Below are 13525 nucleotides of genomic sequence, written 5' to 3'. Positions count from 1 at the left end.
AACACTCGGTTGTTAGCTGTATGCTATCTAGGTACCAAAATGAGTAAAAAAACAAAAAAACAAAAAGAATTTGTGAGAAATGAAGTGACCAGTGTAGATATTTTATTAAACTATATTTCTACTTGGAAATTTATGACCACATGACAAAACTTGGTGATCATTTACTTTCTGGAATCAGCTTTAGATTAAAGACAGATGATGGTAGCCGTCTCGGCTCTTCCTGCTTGTGCTAAAGCGATTATCGCTGTCGAAACCACCCCTTACTCCATAACGACCCTCATGGGAGCAGTACTAATGTGCACATCATTAATTAAGACCTAAATGTGTAACGAGGCCTTTCTGAGCCTGAACCGTAACAGGGAGCACTTCATTAGTGGAGGAGAGACAGAACACTAACATGCTAATTTACTGAATGATTGAACAAATATACAAATATACTACTTTTCTCCTGTTTATGCTACTTCCATACATCTCTCTCTCTCTCTCTCTCTCTCTCTCTCTCTCTCTCTCTCTCTCTCTCTCTCTCTCTCTCTCTCTCTCTCTCTCCCAAGCCAGGTTATAATTGGGCAACATTTTACCAAAAACTAAACCACAGAGTTCCATCATGCTAACTTTTAGTGACTTATTGGGACAAATCCTCAGCTAGTGACTCAGGACAACAAGGTTACTGTCACAAAAATGGTCAGACAATGAGGTAGATAGATAGATACAGTGGGGGAAATAGGTATTGAACGTGTCAACATTTTTTTTTCAGTAAATATATTTCCAGTGAGGTTATTCACATGAAATTTTCACCAGACATCAGTATTAACTCAAGAAATCTGGAAATATAAAGAATTCACAACATTGAAGTCCATAAATGAAGTTATGTGTAATAAAGTGGAATGACATGAGAAAAACGTCTTGAACACGCTAAGGAAAAGCAGTTCTCCAAGCCAATTTAAGGCAAGGAACCAGCTGGGTTAGTAAATTAATGGTCTATAAAAAGGCTTTTCATTACCAAGGTGTCACAGAAGAAACATCTCATGATGGGTAAAAGCAAAGAGCTCTCCCAAGACCTTCACAACATTATTGTTGCGAAACATATTGATGGAATCGGATACAGACGCATTTCAGAACTTCTGAATCCTCCAGTAAGCTCCATTGGGGCCGTTATCCACAAGTGGAAGCAACATCACTCCGTCATCAACCGACCACGCACAGGAGCTCCTCACAAGATTTCTGACCAGGGAGTCAGAAGAATCGTCAGAAGAGTAGCCCAAGAGTCAAGGACCACTCGGAAAGAGCTCCAGAAACACTTGGAGGCAGCAGGTGCCATCGTCACAGAGAAAACAATAGGCAATCACTCCACTGCTCACGCTCACCCGCAAGACTCCATTACTAAAGAAAAGGCATGTCGAAGCTCGTTTAAAGTTTGCTACGACTCATCTGGACAAGTCTATGAAATACTGGGAGAGTGCAGTCTGGTCAGACGAGAGCAAAATGAAACTTTTCGGCTGTTATACTACACACCATGTTTGGAGAAGAAATGTCACTGCACATCTCACTAAAAACACTACACCGACAGTGAAGTGTGGAGGTGAAGCATCATGGTGTGGGCCTGTTCTTCATCACATGGTACTGGCAGACTTCATATAACTGAAGGAACAATGAATGAAGCCCTTTACCGGGAGATTCTTGAGAAGAATCTGCTGCCATCCACCAGGATGATGAAGATGAGACGTGGGTGGACTTCCAGCAGGACAATGATCCAAATTATACAGCAAAGGAAACTCTCAACTGGTTTCAGAGAGAGAAAAAAAACTAAGGTGTTAGAATGCCCCAGTCAGTCACCTGACTGGAATCCAACTGAACAAGATTTAAAGACAATAGGTTTAGAAGAACGGGTCAAAATCACACCTGAATACCGCGGCCCATTAATCTCTTCATACAGGAAGAGTCTTGAAGCGTCATTACAAACAAAGGCTTCTGCACTAAGTATTAAATACGTTTCAGTTAGTGTGTTCAATACTTTTCCCCCCTGTGTCATTCCACTTTATTACACATAACATCATTTATGGACTTTAATGTTGTGAAGTCTTTATATTTCCAGATTTCTTGAGTTAATACTGATGTCTGGTGAAAATTTCATGTGAGTAACCTCATTGGAAATATATTTACTGAAAACAATGTTGACGTGTTCAATACTTATTACCCCGACTGTAGACAGACAGACAGACAAATAGACAGATTGACAGACAGATAGATAGTTAGATAGATAGATAGATAGATGGATGGATAGATAGATAGATAGATGTAGCATATGAACAGTAGCGTTGCAGCTCAGACTGACTGCACTTCCCCACGCGAAACAGAAATGAGAGCATGGAGAAGGCTGTAATTTAAGATAAACGCAGTCTTTATCTTCCTCCGGAGAGTCGGGCCTTGATAAGAGCACAGTGCACCCGGATAATCGGATGTAGATGGAGATAAATCAGGAGAAACGAGGGGAGGAAGAGAAAGAGCAGTTTAATTAGACGACTATGCGTGCATTATTAATCGTCTCCGTCGCGTCGGCGTGCATGCATAATCGAGTGACGTTACGTTTTCGTTTTTTTTTTTTTATGAGAAAGATTTCGAGAAGTGATAGAGGGAGAGACAGAGAGCGGAAGAGTGCGAGAAAAAGTGAGTGGGAGTGAAAGAGCAGAGAGAGAGATAGAGAGGGAGAGATGAGGTGAAAGGACAGAGATGGAAAGAGCTCTCCATTTCAATAACACATTTTCACTCTGACAAATAATAGGACATGCAGCAAAACATCTCTCTCTCTCTCTCTGTCTATCTCTCTCTGCGTCTGTCTTTCTCTTTCTGTGACTGTCTCTATTTTTTTCTCTCTTTTTTGTCTCTTCCTCTGTCTCTTTCTACCTGTCCTTTTTTACTCTCTAGATCTCTCTCTCTCTCTGTCTACCCCTCTCTCCCTCTCTCCCTATCTCTGTCTCTCTGTCGTTCTTTCTTTTTTGTCTCTGTAGTTTTCTGTCTCTCTTTTGCTCTCTCTCTCTCTCTCTTCAAAATGTATATTTCTCCAGCTCTCAGAAATATCGGACACACTGTGGTGTAAAATTAAACGTCTGAATCGAGATATTGATTGTCTCTCTCGCTCTCTCTCTTTTAGCTACAGGGAAGAATCTGAAGCGAGTCCTGAGATCAGACTGAACTCCTTGTTCGGAAGGAGGGAGGAAACATTCCACAATTTACTAATTACTAACATGTAACGGGAGTCTAAGTGTGGCAGTTGAAGTCACTGGACTTTATATGAAACATCTGCACTCACTGGCCACTTTAATAGGAACAGCTGTACACCTGCATAATCATCCAATCGGCCAATCATGTGGAAGCAGCACAATGCAGGTCAAGAGCTTCAGCTAATGTTCACGTCAGCTTTCACACATGTGGGCAGTGGTGGCTCAGTGGTTAAATGCTCTGGGTTACTGACCAGAAGGTCAGGAGTTCAAGCTGCCACTGTTAGGCCCTTGCGCAAAGCTCTTAACCCTCAATTGCTCCATTGTATAAATGAGATAAATGTAAGTCGCTCTGGATAAGGGCGTGATCTTAACTGTAGCGTAGTCAGTGGTGCCAGTGTGAATATTTCAGAAACTGTTCATCTTCTCTATACAGAATAGTATGGGGGGGACATCAAATGAGAAGCAGTTCTGCGGGCTTGAATGTCTTGTTGATGAGAGAGGTCGGAGGAGAATGGCCAGACAGGAACTACTGTAGCTCGAATGGCCACTCTGTATAACCGTGGTGAGCGGAAAAGCAGGACAGTTTTGAGGTGGATGATCTACAACAGCAGCAGCACACACCAGGTTCCACTCCTGTCAGCCAAGAACAGGAATCTGAGGTAACATCTGGACAGAAAAAGACCAGGTGATTTTTTTAGTGTCTTTTAGCTGTAACGTGAATAAATGAATGGTATTGCGCGTCGTGCTACTGTCACGTGATTGGCTGATTGTATAGACGCATGAACGAACACGACTTTGTAGTCGTGATGGCGTACAGATACCGCAGTGTAAACAACTAGCCGGATCTACTTTTTACCCTGTTGAAAACTTCGCCACGATCACCTCATCCTCACTGCTTTATAGTTCCTCTGTCGCTTGTTGTTGTGTCGCTGGAATTGCAGCGCGCTGACGTAGATAATGAACAATCACCTGCCGCTTTTTCACTTGATAGTATGAATGTACGATTAGGTTAGAGGCAGCTGGTGAAGTGTGTCAGTAATGATCTAGTAATTAAATGTTTTTGCTAAAAACAATGGAACGGATGGATGCACCTGTTCTGTCTGTCGCGATCTGCCAGCTGGAATTACAAAACTGCTCGGCGAACAGCGTGACACGAGTATCGTGATGAAAACGCTTTCATTGCCAGAATAATTCCGTCAGTGACGTGACGCCGGTGCAGAAACCTTTCTCAGAAACGAAACTACACGGTAAGAGATCTCCATGCATGTGTCTGTGTGTGTGTGTCTGCATAATTGTTATGCAGAGTCAACGTTCAGACAGTTAACAATTAATTAAAGTTGAAAATTCTCACAATGTTACTTTTTTTTATTCAGTGCATGAATGTGTAATTACATTTCTCTCCTGTCTCGCCGCTCTAAACCTTCACGTCTGTTCCCGAGGGCGTAAAGTCATCAAGTCATCATCGTGCACGTTAAATACGAACCCTGATTCTTCATCCTGCTTTCAGGCTAATTTTTATCTTCAGGTTGCTCGGAGTGGAAATCACACCGTGGCCTTGTGTACGTCTGTGTGCCGAGAGGAGAAGTTGCGGTTATTTCTGCAACTCGTAGCAATAAGCTGAGTCATTCTGTTAAAGGTGTGAATCAGAAATGTTTATTCAGTCACCAGTGTGTGTGTGTGTGTGTGTGTGTGTGTGTGTGTGTGTGTGTGTGTTTGGAAGCGGAAGAGCATTTATGACTGAAAAATCATTTCATGATCATGATGTTGCTGTTAACTGGAGGGGAAATGACCTTTCTCTTTCTGACCTTGAAAGAAGACAAGAAACTAAAAAAGAAAAGAATAAAAAGGAAGTGGCAGCTTTAATCCTAGCAGAACAGGAAGATGTGGTATGTGTGTGTATATGTGTGTGTGTGTGGGGGGGGGGTGTGTGTGTGTGTGTGTCATTCTTCCAGTAAAGCGTAATTCTTCAAGCTAACGTTCCTGTCCACTAGAGCTACATTTTTGGTTGCTGAGATGGAATTTATTGTGTGTGTGTGTGTTTGTGTGTGTGTGTGTGTGTTAGAGAATTAGAGCAGAAGATGCCTCTGCCGTTCCACCCTACACTACATGGTATGCTTAAACACACACACACACACACACACACACACACACACACACACACACACACACACACACACACACACACACACACACACACACACACACACACACACACACACACACACACACACACACACACATCTGCTGGAAAAATGAAAGAAAGAAAGAATAGTTTAATGTCTTCACTACATTGGGAATTCTTAGGAAGAATTTAACAAGCTGTTTTACACACACACACACACACACACACACACACACACACACACACACACACACACACACACACACCACACACACTGATGCAGCAGGTGAGGAACATAAATTGGTAAAATGGTCCATGTAATGAAACAGCATGTATCTAATGCAGCAGCACAGTGAAGCTGATCGAATCATTTTAGGATGTGTGTGTGTGTGTGTGTGTGTGTGTGTGTGTGTGTGTGTGTGTGTTTGTGTTTGTGTGTATTTTTGATGGATTGTGTATATTGGAGAGAAAGAATGATAGTACCTGCAGATATTTGTATCTCATGATACTCTTTAACACTATGTTCGTCTGGGTGTGTGAAAAACTGAGCCACTAGTTTTCACACTAATCAGTGTGTTATTTAATTCATGTTGAAGTAATTAGCTTTAATACAGCCACTACTACTGTTTCTCGTTTCTTTGTCCCTTTCTCACAGTATCAAACATTTTCAATCAGAGTAAAGAAATGAATGAATTTATCGTGGCAAGTCTGTGATACGATGAGTCAGGACACCGTTGGGTTTCTGTGTGTAGAGTATCGTGAGTCTGTGTTTGGCTGCAGGTGAGCAGGGGGATGGGAAGGGGGATGGGAAAGGGGAGGGGTACGAGTTGCCTGCTGGACAAACAATTCACACCTCTCCACAATAACACTGGTACAGAGATAAAAACCCACATCACAACTGAAGCTTTATTGGGAGTAACATATCGTATACAACTGCAACAATAAAATGTGAACTTTTATACCTAGTAGGCTAGGTAAAAAAAAGAAATACTTATGGCCTCTGGTAAAAAGCGACGAACCAAACAACAATGGAGAGGCCACGCCCACAGGCAGCACAACTACTACACAAGCGCCCGCAAGCAGCACTTGTTGATGGACTTGCCATTTTCTACGTGAAAAAAACAATAGTTTTAATATCAACAATGATTTTAGCAACACTGTAATATAATCAGTTTTTTTCTGGACAGCTCAGCAGAGCCACGTTTACTTGCCGGCTAACTGAGCTGCGAGGTGATCAGGACATCCATCCACTAGGTGGTGATGTTCAGGTAAAACTTACAACATCAACTCGAGAGGAGAAGAGTTGGAAGGAACTGTTGATCAGTTTGCTGTCTGGACTAGCGTTAAGTTCTTGTTCGATACCAGGATACCAGGATTTGGACCTGCAGTGGCTGATTTCCTTTCGTCTGGGCTCAGGAGAAGTCACGCCGATCTTCTGAAGTTCAGTGAAAGCTTCTCTGTGCTTCTCTTAAAGAGCACTAACATATACACAGTGGTGGCTTGCCGGTTAAGGCTCTGGGTTACTGATTGGAAGGTCGGGGGTTCAAACCCTGGTGCTGCCAAGCTACCACTGCTGGGTCCTTGAGAAAGGCCCTTAACCCTCTCTGGGGCGCTGTCCCTGTGCTCTGACCCTAGCTTCCTGACATGCTGGTGTATACGAAGAAAATAATTTTGCTGTAATGTATATGATATATTATTGTTATATGTATAACAATGTACAGTAAAGACTCATTATCACACAAGAGATAGGAGCTGGAGAGATAGGAAATACAAACTCTATCTGTTCTTGTACTGAGATACATCCTGACACAGACTAGAGACCTTCAGAACTGAAACACATAGATCATGCCATAAAAATTATCATTGCCCTCTTAGGTCCGAAAAGGTAGTATACAGTCTACAATGCAGAAGAGATCAAGTTTGTCTGTGTATTCCTAATAGAAAACACAGCTGTATGTGTTAAATGAGATGAGAAGAGGCCCCCTAAGGGCAGCTTGATTGTGAATGTTCCCCTTTCTCATCTGTTGAAGATGTGTTAAGGTGAGATGTGATGAGGCCCCCTAAGGGCTACTTGATGGCAGTATTGTCTCTTGTCACAGCTGGACAGTGCTTGATGCGGCTGGCGTGAATCCACTGGGGTTGTGAATCTGTGAGAATTGCGGTGCATGTGACAGCTATCACACCTGTAAGGAAAGAGTGAGTAGGCTGAGGGAGGGAAACAGAAACATCACCATGTATACCATTTAGTTTTTCAATGAGAGCTCGAGTGTATTCGCCGACAATCACGTCCACATCACCTGTAAAGCAAACACCTGGGTTTCCCCTTAGTCCATGGAGCAAAGAATGGTCTGCCCATAATGATCTCAAAAGGAGACAATTTAGTTTTCTTATTAGGACTCGTATTAGGATGGCAGGTAGTAGATTGACCCAATTACTTGAGGTATTCTCTAATCGCCCCTTTGTAAGACATTCCTTAATGGTGCGATTTTTCCTTTCCACAATCCCTGAGCTCTGGGGATGATATGAAAATGCCAATTAATGTTTCAGAAACTTGCACAGTTAATGTGTTAACAAATGGTGTCCCATTGGGGGATTGATACATTTACATTCGTGGCATTTGGAAGACACCCTTATACAGAGTGCCTTACATTTATATATCTCAGCAGTTGAGGGCCTTGCTGAAGGGCCCAACAGTGGCAGATTTGCAGCACTGGGGCTTGAACACATGACCATGCAACGTCTTAAACACCGAGCTACCACTTTCCGAATATCTTAGGGGAGTACCATACCGTGGGATTATTTCTTTTGTGAGAATTTTTACGATTATTAGCATTTTCCTTTGAGCATGGAAAGGCTTCTACCCATTTAGAGAATTTATCAATGATAACTAGACGATATCTGGCATGTGTGTGAAGTCAATTTATGGTGTCTGAAAAGGTGTGAAAGAAGCAATTATTCAGTGTCAGTGACCATGAGAGAGGACTCAGCAACAGCCCTTAAACAGGCAGGCATACCTTGAGCTACAGGTTCTAGAAATTTGGAAAGATATGCTAACGGACGATAGCTACCACCATGTTCATGGGCCCGTGCCACAGTGTTCCCATCCTCGGAAACATACAGGTGGAAAGGGGACGAGTAGTCAGGTAGTCCAAGCGCCGGAGCTGAGCTTAATGCCTATTTTAGATAAAGTGCAGGAAAAAAGTGCATCATCCACTTAGTCCATTCAATGTTCTGTGGAGAGTCCTTGAGGCAACAGTGTCTGAGAACTTTGTCATGGTGTGAGCAGTCAGGAATGAACTCACGACAGTAGTCCCAGAAAACTCAGCATACCTCTTTGCGTGGCTGGAGGTGTGACATCAACAATAGCACGCACACGGTCGCTGGTTAGGTGGCGCTCTCCCTGAGAGATATAGAAACCCAGATATTGGACCAGTGACTGACAGAGCTAAAGTAGCGAGGCCTCGAAACCACACTGAGCCAGGTGGGTCAAGAGTTTTAGAGAGCTTTCTGTGCAGAGCTCATGTCCTTCAGCTGATAAAAGAATGAGCGAGGCAGCAGCCCTCAGGTAAGACAAGAGAAGATAATGCCTGATGTACCACAAATGCAAACACAGCAGGGGAGTCAATAAAGCCGTGAGGAAGACCAGTCCAAGTGTGTTGTTGATTTCTGAACGTGAAAGCAAAGATAGGCTTCCTCTGCTCAGATACAGGGATGCTGAAAAAAAATGCTACATAAATCAACTACCATGAATGTGTGTGTACTGTACGAACGACCACGCCCTGTGCGAGTAAAGAATCAATCACCGCCTGTATGCCTAACTCCTTTACTGCTGATAGCGGATACCACTTACAGTATATAAGACGAGTGGTTTTGATGTTCGCAGCATAAGGGGTTACCTGAATGACGCCTCCTTCATTAGTATGCTTTGCCCATAACATTTTAGGCACCACCGCCTCTAATGCTTCAGGCAGCGGACGCTGGAGTCTGTGTCGTACTCATCATCATCCACATGGCAGACAGAAGAAAGACTGTGAATCTACCATCATGCATTGTAAGGGAACACTTCAGTTTGAACATTACATATCTATCTAGTAGGTTAAAAGGAGAAGACGGAATGACGACAAATTTGTGATAAAACGTGATATCAGGATGGGTCGAGTGCACTCAGTATGCATATTGTTTAGACACGTGGTGTATTAACTAAAAAGAACACACACGAGACGCATATATGAACTTCAGTGTCACGTTTTTACTATGAGAACTTCCTGTTTGCAGTAATAAGATATTAAACACCATCACATTTTACCTTTAGACACCTGTGGCTAACTAACCAGACAAAAACTAAACTAGGTTTTATATATATATATATATATATATATATATATATATATATATATATATATATATATTATAACATATTTTATTTATTTATTTGTTGGTTTAATAAAAGTTTCATTCACTCATTTATTAAATATTTTGATAAATCTAACTCTCTCTCTGTCATTCTCAGTCTGTTTTTCCATTTGTTTTGGCTGTCTGTTTCACTCTGTTCTCTCTCTCTCTCTCTTGTCTCTCTCTCTCTCTCTCTCTCTCTCTCTCTCTTTATATATCTCTCACTCTCTCTCTTTCTCTATCTTTCTCTTTCTGTCTCTCTCTCTCTCTCTCTCTCTCTCTCTCTCTCTGACCCTAATTCACCCTTGCTGTCAGATCATCTTAATTATGTCTGTGGTGAAATAGCACAAAGCCCAGATCAGGATAAATAATGAATTATGATTCCATGAGCTAATTCCTTGCTGTGTGCCAACATGATTATATATTACTCTCTCTCTCTCTCTCTCTCTCTCTCTCTCTCTCTCTCTCTCTCTCTCTCTCTCTCTCTCTCTCTCTTGCTTTCTCTTCATTTATTTATTTACACCTTATTATTTCCATCTCGAACCCTGACACGGATTTAAATTTACACTACCGAGAGAACATATAAGAAATGTACTGTATATTCAGCAGAAGACAAGCAGGTAGTAATGAGAAAGCTAAATGTTTATTACACATCACGCTGTATTTTGTACATATTTTATACTTTACAGTGCTCGCATATATCTCCATACATTCACACTTTTCACAGTGTTAGGCGTAGATATCCGAGCTGCTCGAGTCCTCTGGTAAGTTTTTTTTCCAGCATTCTTTTCATTTGCCTAAACTGATCAATATGCTTGAGATTTTCAAATTGCATTACTGTTGCATTTTTGTATTATTATTAAAAACAGCTCCTCTATCTTGTCTGTGCTGTAGCAGTGGAAGTGATCTTTTATAAACTGTCTACTTTCTAACAGCTAGCAAGATTCTGGAAAGAAAGCAGGGTTTTTAAAAAATATATATATTATTTTATTTTACTGAGCCAAGCAACAGTAAAGAAAACGTGAGGCAAATGTCCGTGTGACTGCTTCTCCAATTTTTAGCTACCAAACAGACCACAGTGTTTTCGACTGGCTCATAAGATCAAAACTCATGAAGTCGTAACCAAAACCAGAAAGAAAAGCCTCACGTGTCACATCCTTTCTGTTTGGAATCCAAATTATATGTGTTTGTGTGTGTTTGTGATTTGTGTGTATATGTATGCTAGAGCAGTAACTGGTGGAAAATACTTGTTTATATATACTAATCAGCCATAACATTAATACCACCTGTCTAATATCAGACTTGTTTGTCCAGAACATCACGCAGACGCTCGATCGGATTGAAATCTGGGGAATTTGCAGGCCGACTCAACAACTTTCTCTTTGTCACGTTCCTCAAACCGTTCCTGAACAAGGTTTGCAGTGTGTCAGGGAGCGTTATCCTGCTGAAATAGGACACTGACGTTAGGAAACATCGTTACCATGAAGGTGTTTACTCGGTCTTCAGCAGTGTTTAGGTAGAGGTACCTGTCAAAGTAACATCCACATAAACGCCAGGACCCAAGGTTTCCCAGCAGAACATTGCCCAGAGCATCACACTGTCTCCACCGGTGTGCTTTCTTCCCATAGTGCATCCTGGTGCCATCTCTTCCCCAGGTAAGCGACGTGCACACACCCATCCTCCACGTGATGTAAACAAAAACGTGAATCATCAGACCAGGCCACCTTCTTCCATTGCTCCATTGTCCAGTTCTGATGATCACGTGCCCATTGAACCCTGTCGCCAGTTCAGAGGTTGACCTTCCTTGAACCACTTTTGGTAGGTACTATGCTCTGACCTAGTCGTCTAGACATCACAATTTGTCCCTTGTCAAAGTCGCTCAGATCTTTACGCTTACCCATTTCTCCTGCTTCTGACACATCAACTTCCAGAACTGACTGTTCACTTATATCCCTAATATCTCCCACACCTTGACAGGTGCCTTTGTAACAAGAGAATCAGTGTTATTCCCTTCACCTCTCAGTGGATTTAATGTTATGGCCTATTCGGATTATACAGCACTTTGGTTCACGGACATTGTTTTAGAAGTGCTGTATAAATAAAATGGACTTAATTACATGCTTACTTCAGTGAATCTGCTTTTCTGCTGAATCTGTCTGCTAATTCAGCTGAAAAAGCAGATATAGTCGAAAATCATAAATGATATAGCTAAATTGTACATGTTGGCACCTCTGAGTACTCTAAAATTTAATAAAAAGTAGCAGGAGGTGTTTTTGCCTCAGTTAAAAAACGCAGATTCAGATATGAAGTCCTTTAGCACTAACCATCCTCTATCACCTGCTCATTTACAGATGGAAAGGAATAAAACACACAGAGTGTCCTGCTGTTACAGTGAAATAATCACTCATGGTGCTGTAATGCAGCAGAGTTACTGTTACCACCATGAAGTTGATTATTTATCTATAACCGCACATCCACAAAGTGTTTTATCCTGATTATGAAACAAATGAAACAAAAATATTTCACTTGATTATTTATTTATTAAGGAAAATGATCCAATATTACATGTCTGTGAATTGCAAAAGTATGTGAAGCGCTAGGATTATCAGTTACATTGAACGTGAAAATAGAGTCAGGTGTTTTCAATCGATGGGACGACGATCAGGTGTGAGTGAATGAGTGAGCATCCTGTTTTATTTAAAGAACAGGAATCTATTGGAGTCTAATCTTTACAATACATGTCTGTGGAAGTGTATCATGGCAAGAACAAAGGAGATTTCTGAGGACCTCATAAAAAGAGTTGTTGATGCTCATCAGGCTGGAAAAGGTTATAAAACCATCTGTAGAGAGTTTGGACTCCACCAATCCACAGTCAGACAGATTGTGTACAAATGGAGGAAATTTAAGACCATTGTCCCCCTCCTCAGGAGTGGAGACCAACAAAGATCACTCCAAGAGCAAGACGTGTAATATTCCACGAGGTCACAGAGGAACGCAGGGCAACTTCTAAGCATCTAAAGGCCTCTTTCACATTGTCTAATGTTAATGTTCATGAGTCCACCATCAGGAGAACACTGAACAACAATGGTGTGCATGGCAGGGTTGCAAGGAGAAAGCCACTGCTCTCCATAAAGAACATTGCTGCCCATCTTCAGTTTGCAAACGATAACATGGACGAGCCAGAAGGCTATTGGAAAATGTTTTGTGGATGGATGAGACTAAAATAGAACTTTTTAAATGAGAAGCGTCATGTTTGGAGAAAGGAAAACACTGCATTCCAGCATAAGAACCTTATCCCATCTGTGAAACATGGTGGTGGTAGTATCATGGTTTTGACCTGGTTTTCTGCATCTGGGCCTGGATGACTCGCCATCACTGATGGAACTATGAACTCTGAATTATACCAGTGCAGTTGGTATAGTTAAAACAAAATCTAAGATAAAACAAAGGCGACCTGAATAAACACTAAATACAGTTTTTAGATAATGTAATTTATTGAAGCAAAAAAGTTATCCAATACAACTGGGTCTGTGTGAAAATGTATTTGCCCCTTGAGTTACTAATTCCCGAAATCTATGGAACTGCATTCATAATGGGCTTTAGCTGGACTAGACACAACCAGGCCTGATTACTGCAAACCCTGCAGAACTTTTTCAACAGTATGAAGTTGGTTAAAAGGTCTTACTCAGTAACACACTATGCCAAAGTTGTAAGAAATTCCAGAAATGATGAGGAAGAAGGTGATTGAATATGTCAGTCTTGGAAGCGTTTAAGCTATTTCAAAGGCTCTGGG

General features: G+C 41.6%; 1 protein-coding gene across 2 annotated transcripts in view; it reads left to right on the top strand.

Annotated features, from left to right (window-relative positions):
- Positions 1–13525, top strand: part of sorcs2 (sortilin-related VPS10 domain containing receptor 2) — a 222260-nt gene that overhangs the window by 43182 nt on the left and 165553 nt on the right. Inside the window, exon 1 of one of the 2 annotated variants that reach the window (XM_053681729.1) lies at positions 3787–3903. The exons of the other annotated variant lie outside the window; for it this stretch is intronic. The gene's annotated coding sequence lies outside the window, so the exon portion shown is untranslated. Of the gene's footprint in view, positions 1–3786; positions 3904–13525 lie in introns of those variants that run through there. 2 annotated transcript variants of the gene reach the window in all.

The sequence above is a fragment of the Ictalurus punctatus genome, chromosome 7, assembly GCF_001660625.3.
Source record: "Ictalurus punctatus breed USDA103 chromosome 7, Coco_2.0, whole genome shotgun sequence".
Taxonomy (NCBI): Eukaryota; Metazoa; Chordata; class Actinopteri; order Siluriformes; family Ictaluridae; genus Ictalurus; species Ictalurus punctatus.
The sequence above is the reverse complement of the archived record's forward strand: the minus strand, read 5'-3'. Positions and strand labels throughout refer to the sequence as shown.